The sequence below is a fragment of the Puma concolor genome, chromosome C2 (genome assembly GCF_028749965.1).
Source record: "Puma concolor isolate L17-30 chromosome C2, mPumCon1.1.hap2, whole genome shotgun sequence".
NCBI classification, from domain to species: domain Eukaryota; kingdom Metazoa; phylum Chordata; class Mammalia; order Carnivora; family Felidae; genus Puma; species Puma concolor.
The window spans coordinates 128,057,892-128,076,653 of record NC_141675.1 but is presented as its reverse complement, the minus strand read 5'-3'; the positions used below and the strand labels follow the sequence as shown (position 1 = coordinate 128,076,653).

General features: G+C 34.8%; 1 protein-coding gene and 1 non-coding gene across 10 annotated transcripts in view; both read right to left on the bottom strand.

The window, feature by feature from the left end:
* ROBO1 (roundabout guidance receptor 1) overlaps nt 1–18,762 on the bottom strand; it is a 1,149,709-nt gene that overhangs the window by 294,822 nt on the left and 836,125 nt on the right. The window lies entirely within an intron of this gene.
* On the bottom strand, nt 9,389–9,490 carry LOC112850562 (U6 spliceosomal RNA). The gene has a single exon (XR_003222681.1). It is a non-coding gene; the product is annotated as a U6 spliceosomal RNA (small nuclear RNA).

The following is an 18,762-nucleotide window of genomic DNA, read 5'->3' as shown; positions in this document are numbered from 1 at the left end:
CCATCAAAAAAACTAGCTATTTCCTACTATATCTGGTGATCAGAGGGTTCAGTTCTGAAAGTAAGGTAATTGTTAAACATCAATGTCATCAGAGACTTGTGCTGTGTGGTAAATATGCAATTTTACGAAACACAGAGCTTGTAAGTGATGACTACATATATAATCGAGTTTACCAATAAATTCTGTGTTGCCATTTAAAATGAATATATTAAATGCTGGTCATGAGTAGAAAAACTACTCTATTTGGTACTAATTGTGGTTCTTTTTTTCTTGACCGCTGTCTGAGCTCATTAGAATCACATGCTGTGCAAATCTCTCCCCTTCGGAAAGTCAGACATTATTGCCTCCCTTATGCCATTAGTTAACCTTAAGCTTCACTGTACCAAGGGGCTAGGGGCATTGAAAGTGCCTACTGCTGCAATGGTGAGGACAGTTTCTCTTCCACAGATGAAAAGCACGCACGAGCTGTACTGAACATTAAAGTACACTCTAGAGCTTGCTAAAATCCTTCCAACAGACTTTTTTGGTCAGCCCTTTAACACAGATACAATAAAAATGTAAGATGCATTCCATACCCTACTTTAAAAAGCAATTTTAGAATTTTACTAAAAATAAGTGCTAAAACCCAAAAATATAAACATGAAGCTTAAAACAATTTAAAGATTTATTTTAATTACAAAAACTTTTTAAATTACAGGGATATAGGTGGTAATGCAGAAAGATCTATGCTTCTCCTCATAATGGTGACTTACGGTAACTCTGCCATTTCAGGACAGGAAACGTGTTTAGCATGAGCATCTCTACCTACAGTTTACTAATGTCCTGTGAAGTTAATTTCTAGTTAGCCCCATATATACTAGAATTATAGATGACATTCTTCATTAAATAAACAAAAAACTACATTCACATTAACTTTGAAATTGTTCAAAAAATCAAACTGAAAATTATCATATATATAAAATACAATCATTTTCCTGTTCACACAAAGGATTGAGTTATAAGTTTCATGCTGTTTAGAAGTATCTATTTACTTGGTTCACAAAGCAAAATGTAGCCAATGTAAGTTCCATGCTACTAAAAAGAGGAGAGTTTTGCCCAAGAGTAGCCAACACAAAAGTTATTCCTCTAGGAGGTAAGAGGTACATATATTAAACCCAATGAAGTGTCTTAAGACTAACAGACATCTCTTCTCTAATTACATGTTCACCAAGAAAACTCATAGTTTGATTTCCTGGCAGCAAAAACTTTATTTGTTGTTGTCAATATTCTGATCTACTAATAAATTCAATAAGTTCTCAAACTGAACATTAACAAATTGCTATTCTTATTTCCTTTTCTTTTCTTGAAAGAAGGTATTCATTTGATATTTTCATCAATGATCTTCCAAGGATAAAAGAGCAATTCCAAGAGGAAAACCTAGTCATATTCTTAGACCATCAGTGTATTTTGGTAAATAGCTACTTAATGTTAATATCAGGCATTACGCAATTAAAATAATTTTTACAGTAGTTTTAATAGCTATCAATAATCATTGCTGCTTAATCATTAGGTATACTATACTTTCAACTATAAAAGCTGATGATACCACAATAAGATTATATGACCCTGAGACTCTCCAAAATTTAAGTTAGACATCCACAGTATTGTTTCATAAAGACATGAGAAAGAGAAAATATGAGTATCTAAATACTCCTGAGCCTTACTATTATATTACTTAATATTTAAGGACTTTTTTATTTTGAATGAGAGAACAAATGAGGAATAGTACTTTGCACATAAAAGTAAATGATCTTTAATGTATTAGACAGTCAATGGTGTGTTTATGTTTACAAAGGATTGTTCATAGTCCTATAAAATAAAGTCTTCATTAAATTGAAATTTCAAGTCATTTTATATATTTCAAAAATGTCACATATTTATAGTGTATATGCATTATACATGAAAATGTCTGTGTGTGTGTGTGTGTGTGTGTGTGTGTGTGTGTGTGTGTGTGTTAAGCTTTCTTTTTACTCCTCAGTAAAGGATCACTTCAAATCAGACCTACATTCACCTAAGGAATGGCACTTTTGTAGCATTTATCCCAAGGAAGCAGGAGAAAGTTTCGCTCTTTCCAATCCCACCAATACCAAAGCCTATTCAACTCCTAGAAGAGATCAATGAGAATAGGATATGCCATTACCTAATTCATAAGATAGCTGATAAGAGTCAAACATTAAGGAAATCTTGAAGAAAACTCCAGTGTGAAAGAAGAGGATTAGGACACACAGAAATGGGGAGAAGAGAGAAATGACAGGTGGGAGGAAATACTGGTAGTTTCCATAAGTGCCCCTCCCAAGTCAACCAAGCAAATGTTTTTACAATGGTTTGGTCAGATGCTATGGCAAATATTCTAGGTATTCCTGTGGGTAATTTCTTCATTACAGTTGAGACCGTATTTTGAAAGGTGTCAACTAACTGAAACAGGCTGAAGGCAACATTTACAAAGTATTTTATAGAGCAGAAGTTCTCCATGTGCGGTCTCTGAACCAGCTTCATCAGCAACACCTGGGAACTTGTCAAGAATGCAAATTCTCAGGCCCAACCCCAGACCGACTAAATCAGAGTATCTGCTAACCCAGCAAGCCAGGTTTGAACAAGCCATCCAGATGATCTGATGCACACTCAAGTTTGAGAACTGCTGTTCTACACTTAAATCACACCCCAGGGAGAAAGTTAGGTCAGAGATCAATCAGCTTGTCAGTGCACTAAATAATCCCAACCATTGCAAAAGCATGTAAATAAAAGAAGTTTACCATCAGAAAACACAGAACCACAGACATGAAAGAACTTAAAGGAAATAATGGATAAGTAAACCCATACTTGGAGACGTTCTGAAACCCAGTGTCTGGGAAATAATTATTGATTTTATGTCTGTAGTTTTGAAGTCTACTTTTATAGAGCACAGTTACATATATTTTTATTAAATTGATATATAAGAGCACAAGACACAAAATTCACTAACCTGAAAATTGAGTGATTAAAGAGCATTCACTTTTGATAAATAAGAATTGAATGTATGTGCTGAACCCTCCTATCATATTTCATTCAGTTATTTTGTGAACACTCTTACCTCCTCTACAGATAGAGACTATATTAGTGATACTGACTGTGCAATACTTGGACACAGAGATTAAACTAATGCCCAGTGTGCTACTGGAAACTTCTGATCCTGATCTTACTAAAATGAGTGCGAGAGTCATGCACCAGTAACCTGACCTTTAACCTGAGCTTGCCTTTGGGGAATTTTGAGACAGACTAAATCAATTGATATGGCCATTACAATTGAAGGCCCTGTCAAATTTTTTACAGTATCTGAAAGGGGTAATTGGAATCTGAAATGGACTGTAAGCAACACGGAACTACAGTTCTCAATATGCCAGGAATCCAACACACTTGATTTCTTCTTTACGCTCAGTAACAGGAAGGAAACAAAAATGTTATACAATAATTTCTGAACAGATACCGATTCGACTATTATGATTCCAATATATGTCCAACAATTCTTTCAATAATATAAGAAATGATAGGAGGTAAATAACTTTTTAAAAAATGACTTTTCACAAATATCTCTTGATGGCATGAATTTAACATTTTTCCCTGAACACTTCATAATTTTGGAGGATATGAAACACTGGGAAGAGAGTTCTCTTACCTAGTTCAAAGGAAAAATATTTTACAGGAGAACCTAAAGATACTCTTTATTTTACATTTAAAAAAAAAAACACAATTGAATTAACTTGAAGCTTAAATTTTTCAATTTCAAAAATTAAAATATATAGCTTGCTTGTTTTCATTTATGCCTGACCCACAGGGTACCTTTTGTACTGGCCAGAAAAACAGAATGCTCCTTAACATCGATGTGTGTTTTGAATTATACTAATAAGCAACATATCAGCTGCGAGGTGAGACTACATTGAAAAAGACTGCTTCAGCTTACGGAAAATACCAGCTGTCTCCACTCTGTGAAGATGGATTACCACCTGTCCTGTTATCTTCCATACACAATACAAGGCACGTTGGCCATTTTAACCAGGATAACTGTACCCATATGTTCTTTAATTCTGGTCTGCATGCTGCCTACCATTAAATATTCGTAATGGATCATGGTAAATAGGAGATTAGCATGGAAGACAGGGTGTTTAAGCAGAATCTAAGCCTCTGTTTTATTAAACCTCCTCCTTGTTCTTGAGACCTGTACAACTGAAAATATTTTTGATAATATCATCAATTTTAGCTAAATAGTAAAGCACCCAAGTGTAAACAGAAAGCAGTGAGTTTTTTTTTTTCATAAGGCTTAGGCAGTTGTTAAGGCTACATGCCACAATAAATTAAAACATAGGTTGCCATTAAAAAAAAAAAAAACACTTTAACCTTTAAAATGATCACGTACATAATTTGCTATAAAAAATTTTGCTAGAAATTCCCTCCTTTTCTCATCACTTACAAAAATGTTACATGATTGAATGTATTTGACAGAAAATAGTATATGAGAAGAAGCAGAGTTTTAACATACTATAGTTGAAAAAAGTTACCTTTATTTGAAAAATAAAATGTATATTTTGAATGATATCAGTTACTTCACAAAGTCTTTAGCCAAAAAATGGAGACAGATAAATATGCACTTCTACTATAGAATAAACTGGAATAAAAAACATGCTCCATTATCGAATGTATTTATTTATCTGGTTAGCTTAATATGTAACCAGTAGTGTATGAAAGACAATGATCAGATAGATACTGAGTTCTTTTTTAGTGAGTACAGGGCTAACTTCAGCTATGTAGAAATCACACACAAAGTTGTGGCCCTATATGTTTGCATTATATGCTGTAGCCAACTAAGCAAAGGGCCAAACAGGTCAACTAGCAGCTGTTTTATATAGTGATCCCTGTTTTATATAGTGATCAATACTTAGGACCTCAGGTCAGTATGATTTGATACTAAATATTAACGAATATTGTAAAACAATGCAAAAAATAGTATATAAAAAGAGTACAAAGTGTACCATTGCTTCATTTTAGATTATCTATAAAGATACAATAATCTCAAATATAATCCCTCCATTGTAAATAGTCATAAAATTCAGCACTGTTGAAGGAAATAATAGATTGATGTTTGCAGGTGTATTTGGTCTTACATTGTTGGGTTCTGACTTATATTAGTCAAACATTTTATTTCCTTCAACTTGTGAAATGTTAGAATTCCTAATTAAACTTTGAAATAAAAAGAATAGGGACAAGCAAATAGAGATTAAAGAACACGTCACAGAAGCTTTCTTGATTTACAAAATATTTCTTAAAGGAAAGCAGAAAGCTATTGTAATGGTTAAAGACAGAGCCCTTTTATGTGTGCAGATGGGAAGTACTCCCAGAGAGGGTCATATTTCCTTAGGCTAAAGACCAAGAAAACTTAACTGCCCCAGGCCTGGAGTTCAGTGGCAAGAACAATTCATTCATTGAGAACTAAGATTCAGTAATCAAAGTATGAGGACAAGGGTGTGATTTTCATCTCATATAAGGACAAGTGACTACCAATTCAAAGGAAACAAATGGCAGTAAGAAAATGAAATCTCCCATATGGCTAGGATTTAAAATCGGTGGTCCCTTATGTATTCACTTTTAAATTTCATTTTGTAGGCATCCAAATTGGCCAGAAGGAGGCCAAACTTTCACTCTTCACAGATGACATGATACTCTATATGGAAAACCCAAAGGATTCTACCAAAAACTGCTACAACTGATCCATGGATTCAGCAAAGTGGCAGGATATAAAATCCATGCACAGAAATAGGTTGCATTCCTATATACCCATAATGAAGCAACAGGAAGAGACATCAAGGAATCGATCCCATTTACAATTGCCCCCAAAACCATAAAATACCTAGGAATAAATCTAACCAAAGAAGTGAAAAACCTATACATTGAAAACTATAGAAAGCTTATAAAAGAAATTGAAGAAGACGCAAAAAAAAATGGAAAAAGATTCCATGCTCCTGGAAAGGAAGAGCAAATATTATTAAAATGTCAATATTACTCAAAGCAATCTACATATTCAATACAATCCCTATCACAATAACAGCAGTATTCTTCACAGAGCTAGAATAAACAATCCTAAAATTTATATGGAACCAGAAAAGTCCCCAAATAGCCAAAGCAATCTTGAAAAAGAAAACCAAAGCAGGAGGCATCATTATCCTGGACTGCAAGCTATATTACAAAGCTGTAATAATCAAGACAGTGTAGTACTGGCACAGAAACAGTACTTTATTTTTTTTCTTGGAAAAAGAAATGGAACCAGAAACATACGGCCAACTACTCTTTGACAAAGCAGGAAAGAATATCCAATGGAATAAAGACAGTCTCTTCAGCAAGTGGAAAAGTCTCTTCAGCAAGTGGAAAAGTCTCTTCAGCTGGGAAAACTGGACAACGACAGGCAGAAAAATGAACCTGGACCACTTTCTTACCCCATACACAAAAATAAACTCAAAATGGATGAAAGACCTAAATGTAAGACAGGAAGCCATCAAAATCTTTGAGGAGAAAGCAGGCGAAAACCTCTTTGACCTTAGTGACAGCAACTTCTTACTCAACACATCTCCAGAGTCAAGGGAAACAAAAGCAAAAATGAACTATTGGGACCTCAGCAAAATAAAAAGCTTCTGCACAGCAAAGGAAACAATCAGCAAAACTAAAAGGCAACCAACGGAATGGGAAAAGATATTTGCGAATGACATATCAGATAAAGGGTTAGTATCCAAAATCTATAAAGCACTTATCAAACTCAACACCCAAAAAACAAATAATCCAGTGAAAAATGGGCAAAAGACATGAATGGGCACCTCTCCAAAGAAGACATCAAAATGGCCAACCAACACAAGAAAAAATGCTCAACATAACTCATCATCAGGGAAATACAAATCAAAACCACAGTAAGATACCAACTCACACCTGTCAGAATGGCTAACATTAACAACTCAGGCAACAATAGATGTTGGCAAGGATGCAGAGATAGAGGATCTCTTTTGCACTGCTGGTGGGAATGCAAACTGGTACAGCCACTCTGGAAAACAGTATGGAGGTTCCTCAAAAAACTAAAAATAGAACTCCCCTACGACCCAGCAATTGCACTACTAGGTATTTATCCAAGGAATACAGGTATGCTGTTTTGAAGGACTCATGCACCCCAATGTTTATAGCAGCAGTGTCGACAATAGCCAAAGTATGGAAAGAGCTCAAATGTCCATCGATGGATGAATGGATAAAGAAAATATGGTGTGTGTGTGTGTGTGTGTGTACAATGGAGTATTACTCAGCAATCAAAAAGAATGAAATCTTGCCATTTGCAACTACGTGGATGGAACTGGAGGGTATTATGCTGAGTGAAATTAGTCAGAGAAAGACAAAAATAATATGACTTCACTCATATGAGGACTTTAAGAGAAAAAAACAGATGAACATAAGGGAAGGGAAATAAAAATAATCTAAAAACAGGGAGGGGGACAAAACATAAGAGACTCTTAAATATGGAGAACAAACAGGGTTACTGGAGGGGTAGTAGAGGGGGATGGGCTAAATGGGGAAGGGGCATTAAGGAATCTACTCCTGAAATCTTTGTTGCACTACATGCTAACTAACTTGGATGTAAATTTTAAAAAATAAGTTAAATAAAAATTAAAATTAAAAAAATTCATTTTGTATGAATCACTGGCTATACAAACAGGCCAGAAACATACACTGTGCTCCATAATTTCCAAAAATAGTTTCATATTATATTTTAAAAATCTCTTCAAAAATCACAAAGAATTAAACTACTTGCTTGGATCAAAAATTGAAAAACTGATGTTAAGTATAGAAATTTACCAAATATTTAATACCAACATTCACAATACAAGAAAATGTATGCAAATTTAAAGGTAACAGTCACAATATTTTTTTCAAATAATATTTCACTCAGTGCATACAATAAGTTTTGCTGAGAAGTTTAATGTTAGAAGGGACTTAAGAGCCAGATGGGAAAGCTGTGTATATTTAATATACATATCTATCCCATGTCCATTTGACATGCTATTTAGACTCCAATAGCCCTCATCCTATATAACTGTTTCTTTGACACTACTACAATCTCAGTGAGTGATGAGAAGAATCAATAATATGAATCAATGTCTTTATTATAACTTACTTGGTTTTGTAACACTAACCTTGGAAAAAGGTGTTCTGGCATAAAATATGCATTTAATTTTACCTATTTAAACTTAACTAAAATCTTAGGTAATAATGGAGAAAGTGCATTTTAAAGATAAGATATGTAGTTGAAAATGGCAATTTTTATGAAAAATGACAAATTAATCATTTGTTTTACACAAAAGTCCTTTCTCTTAAAGGATCAGCACAGAAAACCTGCAAATAAGCCTGTTCCCTTTTTTCAATATTTTTATTGGATGTTTGGTTGAAACAAGAGAAATAAAACAGAGACAAACTGGAAAGACAGAAGGGGTACAGAAAATAGTGGTCCCACCATCACACACGGTTTGATAAAAAAATGAAAGACTATGATCTCTTCTAACAAGTTGAAAATTAGTCTTTACACTTCGGGCTCCTGAAAACACAATGCGCAAAAATATAGAATTGACAGTGGGTTAACTTCAGATTTGTTCAAAATTATAAAGGTACCAAATAATAAGAAACACACAGAATTTTCTAAAGGATTTTCACAATTCTTAAAAATATTTCAAATTTGGGGAGATAAAGAGAAAAAAATAGCATTGGTGTTTCTGATTGGATTTTAACCCACTTCTATCAAAAATTTCTATATTCAATTTCTATTTAAAATTAATTTCATAATCCTCTATGGTTATTTCTAAACAAAATCACAATGAAAAATATAGATCAGATTAGCATTGTTTTTATCTGGTATAACATATTTCCAATATTTCTACACACTGATTACAGTTCTCTCCCATATCTTTATATACTTTATTTATGAGAGATTTTTTTAAAGTATTTTTCTAGAGTACAACCCTTATTGAGATACAAGGCTTAATTACAAAAGCAAAATTTAGATTATATCCAAAATATGCCCTTAACTATATTTCTATGGGAAAATTTTAATTTATATAAAAAAAAAATCAAATAGGACTACATTCAGATCACTTTTTCCAAAATGCTGTTTTCTAAATGAAAAACTTTGGAATTGATCTATAAATAATATTGTTTATCTAATCTTCCTCTCTCTCTCTATCGCTTTTTTTTTTTTTTTTTTTTTTTGGAGGAGGCAGTGGAATTAGGGATGGGTCCTTGAGGAGGTAAATCACTTCACTTACAGAGCCTGTTTCCCCACCCACAGATATTAGAATAAAATATGGACTGCTTCACAAATTTGTGTATCATCCTTACATACCGGACAAGCTAATGTCTGTATTGTTCCAATTTTAGTATAGTGCTACCAAAGAGAGCACTTTCTAATCTCTTTAAGTATCTGTCTTATAACAGTTGTGACTATGAATGGAGTACGATACTATAATAACTGGGGCTACAATTTCCAAGCTTCATAAATAATGTAGTTTCCAGGAGTTACTGTCTAGCTTATTCAGAGCCTGAATAGACATTACTTGTTGGGTTCAGGTATTCTCTCATTGGAAAAAAGAAAAAGAAAAGAGACAGATGTACAAATAAGAGTTTATTTATATCCATCTTCTTTGAACTAGTCAGAACAAGAAATCCTCCACTGAGAACTTTAGTATATACCTCAAGTAGAATGACTGAAGCATTAGCAGACCAGCTAAAAAATCTAAAATTGAAAACGTTCACCTTGAGTTCTAAGGCTGCATCATAAAATTTTCATATCTTAATGATGATAGTATCAATAGAGCTAGAATTTCTCTTATATATGGCTATAAAAGTAAATCTGAAATATTCTGTACCAATAAGGATATTACCTCTTAGAAAAATAATAAGTATTTCTTTTTTTTTAAATTTTTTTTTTTAACGTTTATCTATTTTTTTGGGACAGAGAGAGACAGAGCATGAACGGGGGAGGGGCAGAGAGAGAGGGAGACACAGAATCGGAAACAGGCTCCAGGCTCCGAGCCACCAGCCCAGAGCCCGACGCGGGGCTCGAACTCACGGACCGCGAGATCGTGACCTGGCTGAAGTCGGCCGCTTAACCGACTGCGCCACCCAGGCGCCCCAAAATAATAAGTATTTCTAAAGTAAGCAAAGATTAAGCTAAATTACACAAATTTATGCTACTTATTTTGCCTTGGTGCCATATCAATATAAGTATAGTTTGTTGAAGGTGGTAAATTAAGTTGTTTTATATCTAGAAATATGATTAACTTCATAAAATCTGAACTTCCATCATCATTCTTCAGCCACAATAAAGAGAAAAGAAAGCATATTTAAGAAAGACTGTTAAAACTCCAGTCTGAAGAAGTCCTTAGTCATCTTGAACCTTTAAACAGGCCTTTGGCATAAACTCAGATCATATCCCAGTAAGATAATTTCTCTGGGGACATATCGTTCACTCAGCTTTGAAGGATTCCACTTAGACAGATTCATCTGGCCTATTAACAATTCTAATTCAAAGAATCCAAAGAAGAAAGCAAGCAAAAAGGAAATAACTTTTTTTTTTCTCAACCCCAACTCTCAGCTTCCATTCAAAAAATATCTTCCTTCTTTTTATTCTTCCCTATGTGAGTTCTTATTCATGTTGTTGAAGATCAGAGCTACTACACAACAGAGCCTAAACTGTTCTGTGATTGTTATATTTTTTTAGGTACACACCACAGGTCTATGCCAGCAGCCCCATGGGCATTCAACACACATTAACTGATGGCAATACTTGAAAATAAGTTAAATATTAAGAATTCATGTTGTGAGCACCAAAGTCTGTTGGTAGGAGATTCTGAATCAACTCTGAAAAGAACACATATATATGGTAAACCGTCTATGGAAAAATTGTAAAACAATTCTAATTTATTCCTTCTTCTACAATGTAAGGTTAAATTATGTTAATGACATTTACATCTATAAATGGAAAAGAAATCAGTGAAAACCCCATTTTGCAAAGAGAAATAGGTAAATATTTTGGAATGCCTATGGTCCATAAAAGAGTCAGAGTATTAAAAGTGATGAGAGAAATGTGTGAAAACCAATGATGGAAGAATGGCTTGGGAAAGTTATTAACTAGAAAAAGTTCTAGCATGGAAAATGCAGTAACTTGCTGGTTATTAAACATGGTTCAATTGAGAGAACTAAAAATAGCTATAAATTTTAGAGAACAATTTGAGGCTTTTAACACTTGAAGATAAACCATCATCCCTTATTTGGCAATTTGTGTGTTTTGTTTCATGTAAATGGGCAGCAATCTTTCTTTACTCAGTGTCTGCTTACTCTTCAGGGTATAAAAAAATCACCAGGCAGGGCAGCCAAAAGAAATAAAGCATCAGCTCAATTAGATCCTGGCTTTCCTTCTTGAACTTTACAAGTTCAGACTGTTGACTGTTCATTTGTCTTCTCAGCTGCCTTGTAAGGAGCCAGAAAATATACCTATGAAGTTGAGGACAATGTACCTATATATACAACCTTCATACTTTTAGGAAACCTCATGCAGAAAAGAAATCTCATGGACCCTGAGCCTATCACCATAAAACATTCAGATATGAAAACAGAAAGTACCTGGCAATTGTCCTAATTTGGTGTATGTCTAATTCTCCACCACGATGTTTCTGTAACCAATTTACTGATCATTTTTTATGCTTCTTTCTGGAGCAGAGGAACATTACAACATTGACATGATCTTTCATATACTTACAAATACTGTACCAATTTTAGTGAAAAAGTCAATGATACATTGACAACATGTTATCTCTGCAACTATCAAATCAAAGTAAATTAGGACTACTCCCTCTGATACAAAGTTTATGTCATTCAATACTATCAATCTGTGTTTGATTTTCTCAAGGCTTATTGTATCTGACCCTCAGGAGATCATGGTCACCTGAGCTTCAAGCAGCCCCAAGTGCGTCCTCAGAAGTGATGCTTCCCTCTGAGCAGGGGAATTCACACATTTTCTAGGTCAGATAATCCAAGACCAGACTGAAATACTGGGACTTTCACATCACTGAAGCTTATTAGCCAGAGATGAGTAACTCCCAGTTTTTAAGTTGAAGAATTACATGCTGAATCTGATAACATAAAACAACAAGATTAAGTATAAATTAAGTAGAATCAAAGTAAATGACCCTAACAGAAAGCTGAACACATCACAAGAAGGGTCTCATCAATACAAGAGAAAGGGAAGCAGCATGTGTTCACAATGCAAGCCAACTGAAGCTTTACTGCTTCCCAGCTATTTACTTCGTGGATTGTCTAGTCAATATCCAGGCTTTAAAAGACTACCTATGTCATGTCAGAAGATCCCACATATTGATCTCTCCTGGACATACCAGTCATGTTCTTTTAAGGGGTCATATTAGGAATGGTTTCTTGACTCAAAGTCACTTTATCCTTTCTTTTTTCAAGTTTATATTTAAATTCCAGTTAGTCAACATACAGTGTAATATTAGTTTCAGGTGTGGAAGTCAGCGCTTCATCACATGCAACACCCAGTGCTCATCACAAGTGCCCTTCTTAATGCCCATCACTCATTTAGCCCACCCCCCCCCTCCAGCAACACTCACTTTGTTCCCTGTATTTAAGAGTCTCTTATGGTTTGCCTCACTCTCTGTTTTTATCTTATTTTTTCCTTCCCTTCCCCTATGTTCATCTGTTTTGTTTCTTTAATTACACAGGAGTGACAGAAATCACTTAGTGTATCACAACAAATTGAGGAAGATATAGGTTAAGTTTCTTAAGCCTTATTAAAAAAATAATAAAGACAGAAAGAACACTGATCAACCATCAATTTACCTCCTCCTTTTAGCCCATCTCAAGTTTTAATTGGGAAGCATATTTTTAAGTATACTAATTTAATGATAGCTCGGTTTGTCAATAATGTATAAATATCAAAGACATAGCTTAATCCTAAATGCAAAATGTACAGATATTGAACCACTGACTGCAGCTGAAGAAAAATGTATGATGTTCATGTGTGAAAAGGATTTGCATGTACAACATTAACATTTTACTGGTTCTTGTCTGTAACTACAGATTAGGAAAACAAATAGAAAAATACAAACTGAAAATTGTACATTTTAGTACCTACTGCCACATTAACAGTTATTTTACCAAAGGAAGTAAATGTATATTATGCTTTGGTCTTATTTTGTGGGAAGGTGATTGTCTCAAATATAAAATGAATTTGTCTTAAGTTTCACATCAGTGTGAGAAGAAATATAGCATAAGGATCACGAGCATGATGGTTATTTAAACCGCCTGGGCCTTGATTTCATCTAAAAAGTAAGGGTAGTAACAATACATACTTCACTGAGTTTTTGTGAGGATTAAGTAAATTAATAAATATAAACAGTGTTTGGCACAGAGCACACACTCACAAGTAGTGGTTATTATTACAGTTAACACGGCCTTCCACCTCAACTTCTTCTTCAAATTAAAAAAAAAAAATAACATCGTAGCTTATATTCTATAAGAAGGTTTTAATAAGAGCCAATTTATCCCACTAAGTTAAATATAAAACAGAAATAAGTTATGTTTGCTTGAATATTAAAATTCAATATTCTTCTTCCTTTGGGTCTGTTCAGAATTTCAGCGGCGATATTCCACACACATAAACACAATTTCCATTGCTAAGTACTCTCTCTATGGTGCTTAAAAAGCTTCCAAACAGCCAGGAATGTACTTAAGCCGTTTGATTAGCCCCTTATGTCAGATAAATGAACAGTTTTTGTAAACATTAAGTGAAATACGAGTCGTTTGAAAGGAGAGATTCTCTGTAGTACAATAAATGTCCCAAAAGGAATGTCTCTGAAATAATAGGATTTTGTTCTCAAAATAAGTCCACCTTGGAAAAAGTCAGAATTTGGGGGACATTAGTATAAAAAGAAGAGGGTTATGAGTGGCAGGATACAAATGGGTGTGTTTGCATGCATCATTTGTAACAGTTCACTTGCACAAAAACACACTTAAACAGGGAGCAAAATCTGGCACAGTTAAATTTGCCAAACAACTATCAGATAAAGGGAAGATACAGCACAGATGAAAAACACAGAAATGATCTCTAGCCATCTAATGAATTAAACACATAAAAGACAAACTAGGTTTCCACACAATTATAGGCATGTAAGGCTAGTCAATGGAATGAATGCTGTGAGAATACGATCCAAAACTAAGACTAACATTGTCCTTCAGAAATAAAAACCAAAAAAATTATCCCTTACAGAAACAGTTCTCCCACTCCCACATCCCCAAGCAGAAATGTCTGGGAAAACATTAAGGAATGCACATTCTTCTTTTTTTTTTTTTTTTTAGATTTCATATTTTTTATTTCTTTATTTTTTTCATTTTACGTGTGTGTGTGTGTGTTTATATATGTATATATAATGCCTATTTATTTTGAGAGAGAGAGCATGCATGGGTAGGTGCATGAGTGGGAGAGGAGCAGAGAGAGAATCCCAAACAGGCTCTGCACTATCAGCCTGATGTGGGGTTTGAACCCACAAACCAAGAGACCACGACCTAAGCCAAAGTTGGATGCTTAACTGATTGAGCCACCCAGGTGCCCCTAAGACTTTAGTTAAGTAATCTCTCCACCTGACATGGGGCTCGAGCTCACAACCCAGAGATCAAGAGCCACACTCCTCCAACTGAGCCAGCCAAGCACCGGAGGAATGCCCCTTCTGAAAGCAGGCTTATCATCCCTGCCAAATATGATCATGGCCAACATTCACTCACTAATTTCCCCTAGACATGCAAATCCACATTTCCCGGCTAAAAAACTAAAAAAAAAAAAAAAAAAAAAAAAAGTCAATAAAAAATACACAAAGTCTCATGAAAAAGCATAATTTTAAAGAAAGTTTCATAGACATGGTCATCATAGTGAATTAAACTTAAAACCTTCTCCCTTTCCTCTCTTCCTCTCCTCTATTTTTATAGAACCACAGCCTGACTTTCTTCCAGATACTAAGATTGTACAGTTCTGCAAAAGCATAAGAAATATCAGAAGTTCTAATGATATCATTGATTAGCTAGTAAAGATAACCCCCTCTTATCTGTACAATGCCTATCTCTGACTGGTCCAAATTACTTTCCAATAGTTAGCCAATTATGCAATTATTACATAAGATAGCAAATTGCATTGCTTATTTATAGATAAGCAAATGAAGTCACAGAGGTTAGGAGGTATTATCAGGTCCTTAGGAAAGTCCCAGAAAATCAATTCCAAGCATTAAACTAGCATAACATCCATTCACCAAACATTCCAGAGACTTGCTTAGGCATTGTTCTAGATCAGCAGTGATAAAGAGTGACAAGCTCCTGGTCCTCATGCAGCAGACACAGCAAGAAGGGAAATCAATGGTAAACAAATGTATATCATTAATCACATGATCCCAACCCTATCTTGTTTTTTGTATGTTTGTCATTTATTGCTAAAATGACAAAGGGCCGGATTAAGATCCATGCACATAGCATGGTAGGTTACCATTGGACAAATTCCAGGTTCTTGAGCTGAATGGGAAAACAACCTTTGACAGACATGTGTAACTCTACTCTACAGTAGCCCCCCACCTTTGTACCAAATCAAAAGGCTTTTAAGGGGAGAAAAGATAATGGGATTGGGAAGAGAGGAATAAGATAGTACTCCTTGTTCCAGAAGAAACTAATCTTTCAAGCTATCATTTCCACTCATCAACTCAAGTTGCCTATGAAATATGTCCCTCTAGGTCCTGGGCCTCTTCACCTACATGAGCATCAGGAACTCAACAGCTTTCACTGTGAACTGATTGCCCAAGGTCCTCAGATATGTGAATGACAGAAATAGTTGCATGAAGTAGAGACTTGACCTGTATTCAGTGGATTTAGTGACTTATATTTTCAAATGCGTATTTTCATATTGGTAAATAGTTTATTTACAACATCTACATGTTATATATTTAATATTATAGGCATATGGCCTGAACTTCAGGGGGACAGGGAGCTGGGGGAATGAAGTGATTCTAAATGTAATCAATTCTGTTACTGAGCCAAAAAAAAAAAAAATTACACATTATAAAATATATTACTTTATAAACTGAGGAAATGGTGCTTTTGAATAATAAAACAGTGAGTGATTATAAAGACATGTATACTCAAGTTTTCTAATATACACTTAGCATCTCAAAATGTGACACAGTTATATCGAAACTTGAATCTGTAAAATAATTTCAAATTAAATATTAATCAAAGGTACAATTCTACGAAATCAATTTCATGCATTGCCATTTTAAAGGATGAAGGCAAACCCAGGTATAAATTATTTATAAGAAAAAAATAACCCACAATAACATTGAGCTAATTATCACAGTAACTGTAGCATTTCAGGGCAAGAATAGAGGAAGAGAATTTCTTTGTTCATATTTTTCCTAGCCAAAATTTCATGAATAAATCATATGCTTCAACCCTATTTTTAAGAATCTAAAGAAGATTTGAATCTGACATTTTTAAAAATATTAAAAAGGAGCTTTAACTGAATCCATAGCAGCATGTAAAAATATTTCCTCAGTTTGTGTGCGTGTGAATTTGAATGTGTGTGTATACTTTCTGACTTCAATAAAAATCTCTTTAAAATTGGAACCATGTCAGTGCAGCCACTATGGAAAACAGTATGGAGGTTCCTCAAAAAACCAGAACTACTATAAGATCCAGCATTTCTACTTCTGGGTATTTAAGAAGGAAATGAAATCACTACCTTACAAAGATAACAGCACTTCCCTGGCCAAGGCAATGGAAACAACCTAGGAATGAACAAATAAAATAAATATGGGGTATGTTTGTGGAAGGGTATATGTGTGTGTGTTTGTATGTGTGTATATATACATGCACACGATGGAATATTATTCAGCCATAAAAAGAAAGGAAATCCTATGGGGCGCCTGGGTGGCTCAGTCAGTTAAGCGTCCGAGTTCGGCTCAGGTCATGATCTTACGGTTCGTGGGTTCGAGCCCCGCGTCGGGCTCTGTGCTGACAGCCCGGAGCCTGAAGCCTGATTCTGATTCTGTGTCTCCCTCTCTCTCTGCTCCTCCCCTGCTCATGTTCTGTCTCTCTCTGTCTCTCAAAAATAAATAAATGTTAAAAAAAAAAAAAGCATATCCTGTCAGGTGCAACAACATGGACAGATCTTGAGGGCGTTATGTTAAGTGAAATAAATGAGACAAAGAAAGACAAACCAAACTCCAAGAAATAGAGTACAGACTAAGGAGTACTAGAGGTGGGTGTGAGATGAGGGCAGAGGGGTGGGGCAGATAGATGAAGGTGATCAAAAATGACCAACTTCCAGTTAAAAGATAAGTAAGTCCTAGGGACTATAGGTACCAATACTGTGTTGCATATCTCAAAGTTGCTAAGGGAGATCTTAAAAGTAGATCTTTTTTCTCATCACAAGAAAAAACTTATGATTATACGTGGTGAAAAATGTGAAACTTACTGTGGTAATCATTTTGCAATATACACATGTATCAAATCATTATGTTGTATACCTGAAAGTAATACAATTTTATATGTCAATTGTATCACAATAAAATTAATTAAATTGCAACCGTTTCATTTAAATTAACAACTTTCTGCCCCTCCCCCCTCTTAGTAGCAATGCTATAGCTTAGACAATGGTTATCAGCATAACTGAGTCAGTCAAAAGAAGTAGTTACCAATGTAAAGGACTGTGTTCTTCTAAGGTCTAGGCTTTACGTCTTACTTACTTTAAACAACAAAAGAGTGTTATAAAATTTTAAAATATTTAACATGGTTGTTTTATACTTACATGAAAAATATTTATATATATAAATATATATTTATATATATAAATTTATATTTATATTTACATGAAAAATACTTATATTTTTTAAGCTAATTTACCTTGAGAGAAAGAGAGAGAGCAGGGGAGGGGCAGAGTGAGAGGGAAAGAGAGCAAGAGAGAGGGAGAGAGAGAGAGAGAGAGTCCTAAGAAGGCTTTACACCATCAACGCAGAGCCCGATGTGGGGATCGAACCCACAAACCAGAAGATGATCACCTGAGCCGAAACCAAGAGCCGACCGCTTAACCAAATGAGCCACCCAGGGATCCCCAAAATGTTTATGCTTTTAAATATTCATACTAATGTGAGGAATGTTTTATTCTGTTAATTTTTATATCTAACACCATAAGAGAGTTTTGGAAGTTTTGGAAGTTTGGAAGGATTCTCTGTGGTTATGCCTCACAATCGATGTTCAAGCAGTGTATATTAGATTAGTAATGCAAACATTGGTATAAAATTTTAAACTATACATTTAAGTGTTTAAATCTAAATCTAGGGGCACCTGGGTGGCTCAGTCAGTTGGGCGACCGACTTCGGCTCAGGTCATGATCTCGCACTCCGTGAGTTCGAGCCCCGCATCGGGCTCTGTGCTGACAGCTCGGAGCCTGGAGCCTGTTTCAGATTCTGTGTCTCCCTCTCTCTCTGACCCTCCCCTGTTCATGCTCTCTCTCTGTCTCAAAAATAAATAAACGTAAAAAAAATTAAAAAAAAAAAAAAAAATCTAAATCTAAATGTTAATGAATAGTTTGTTCCAATGTGGGGGGGGGGTGATACTTACTTC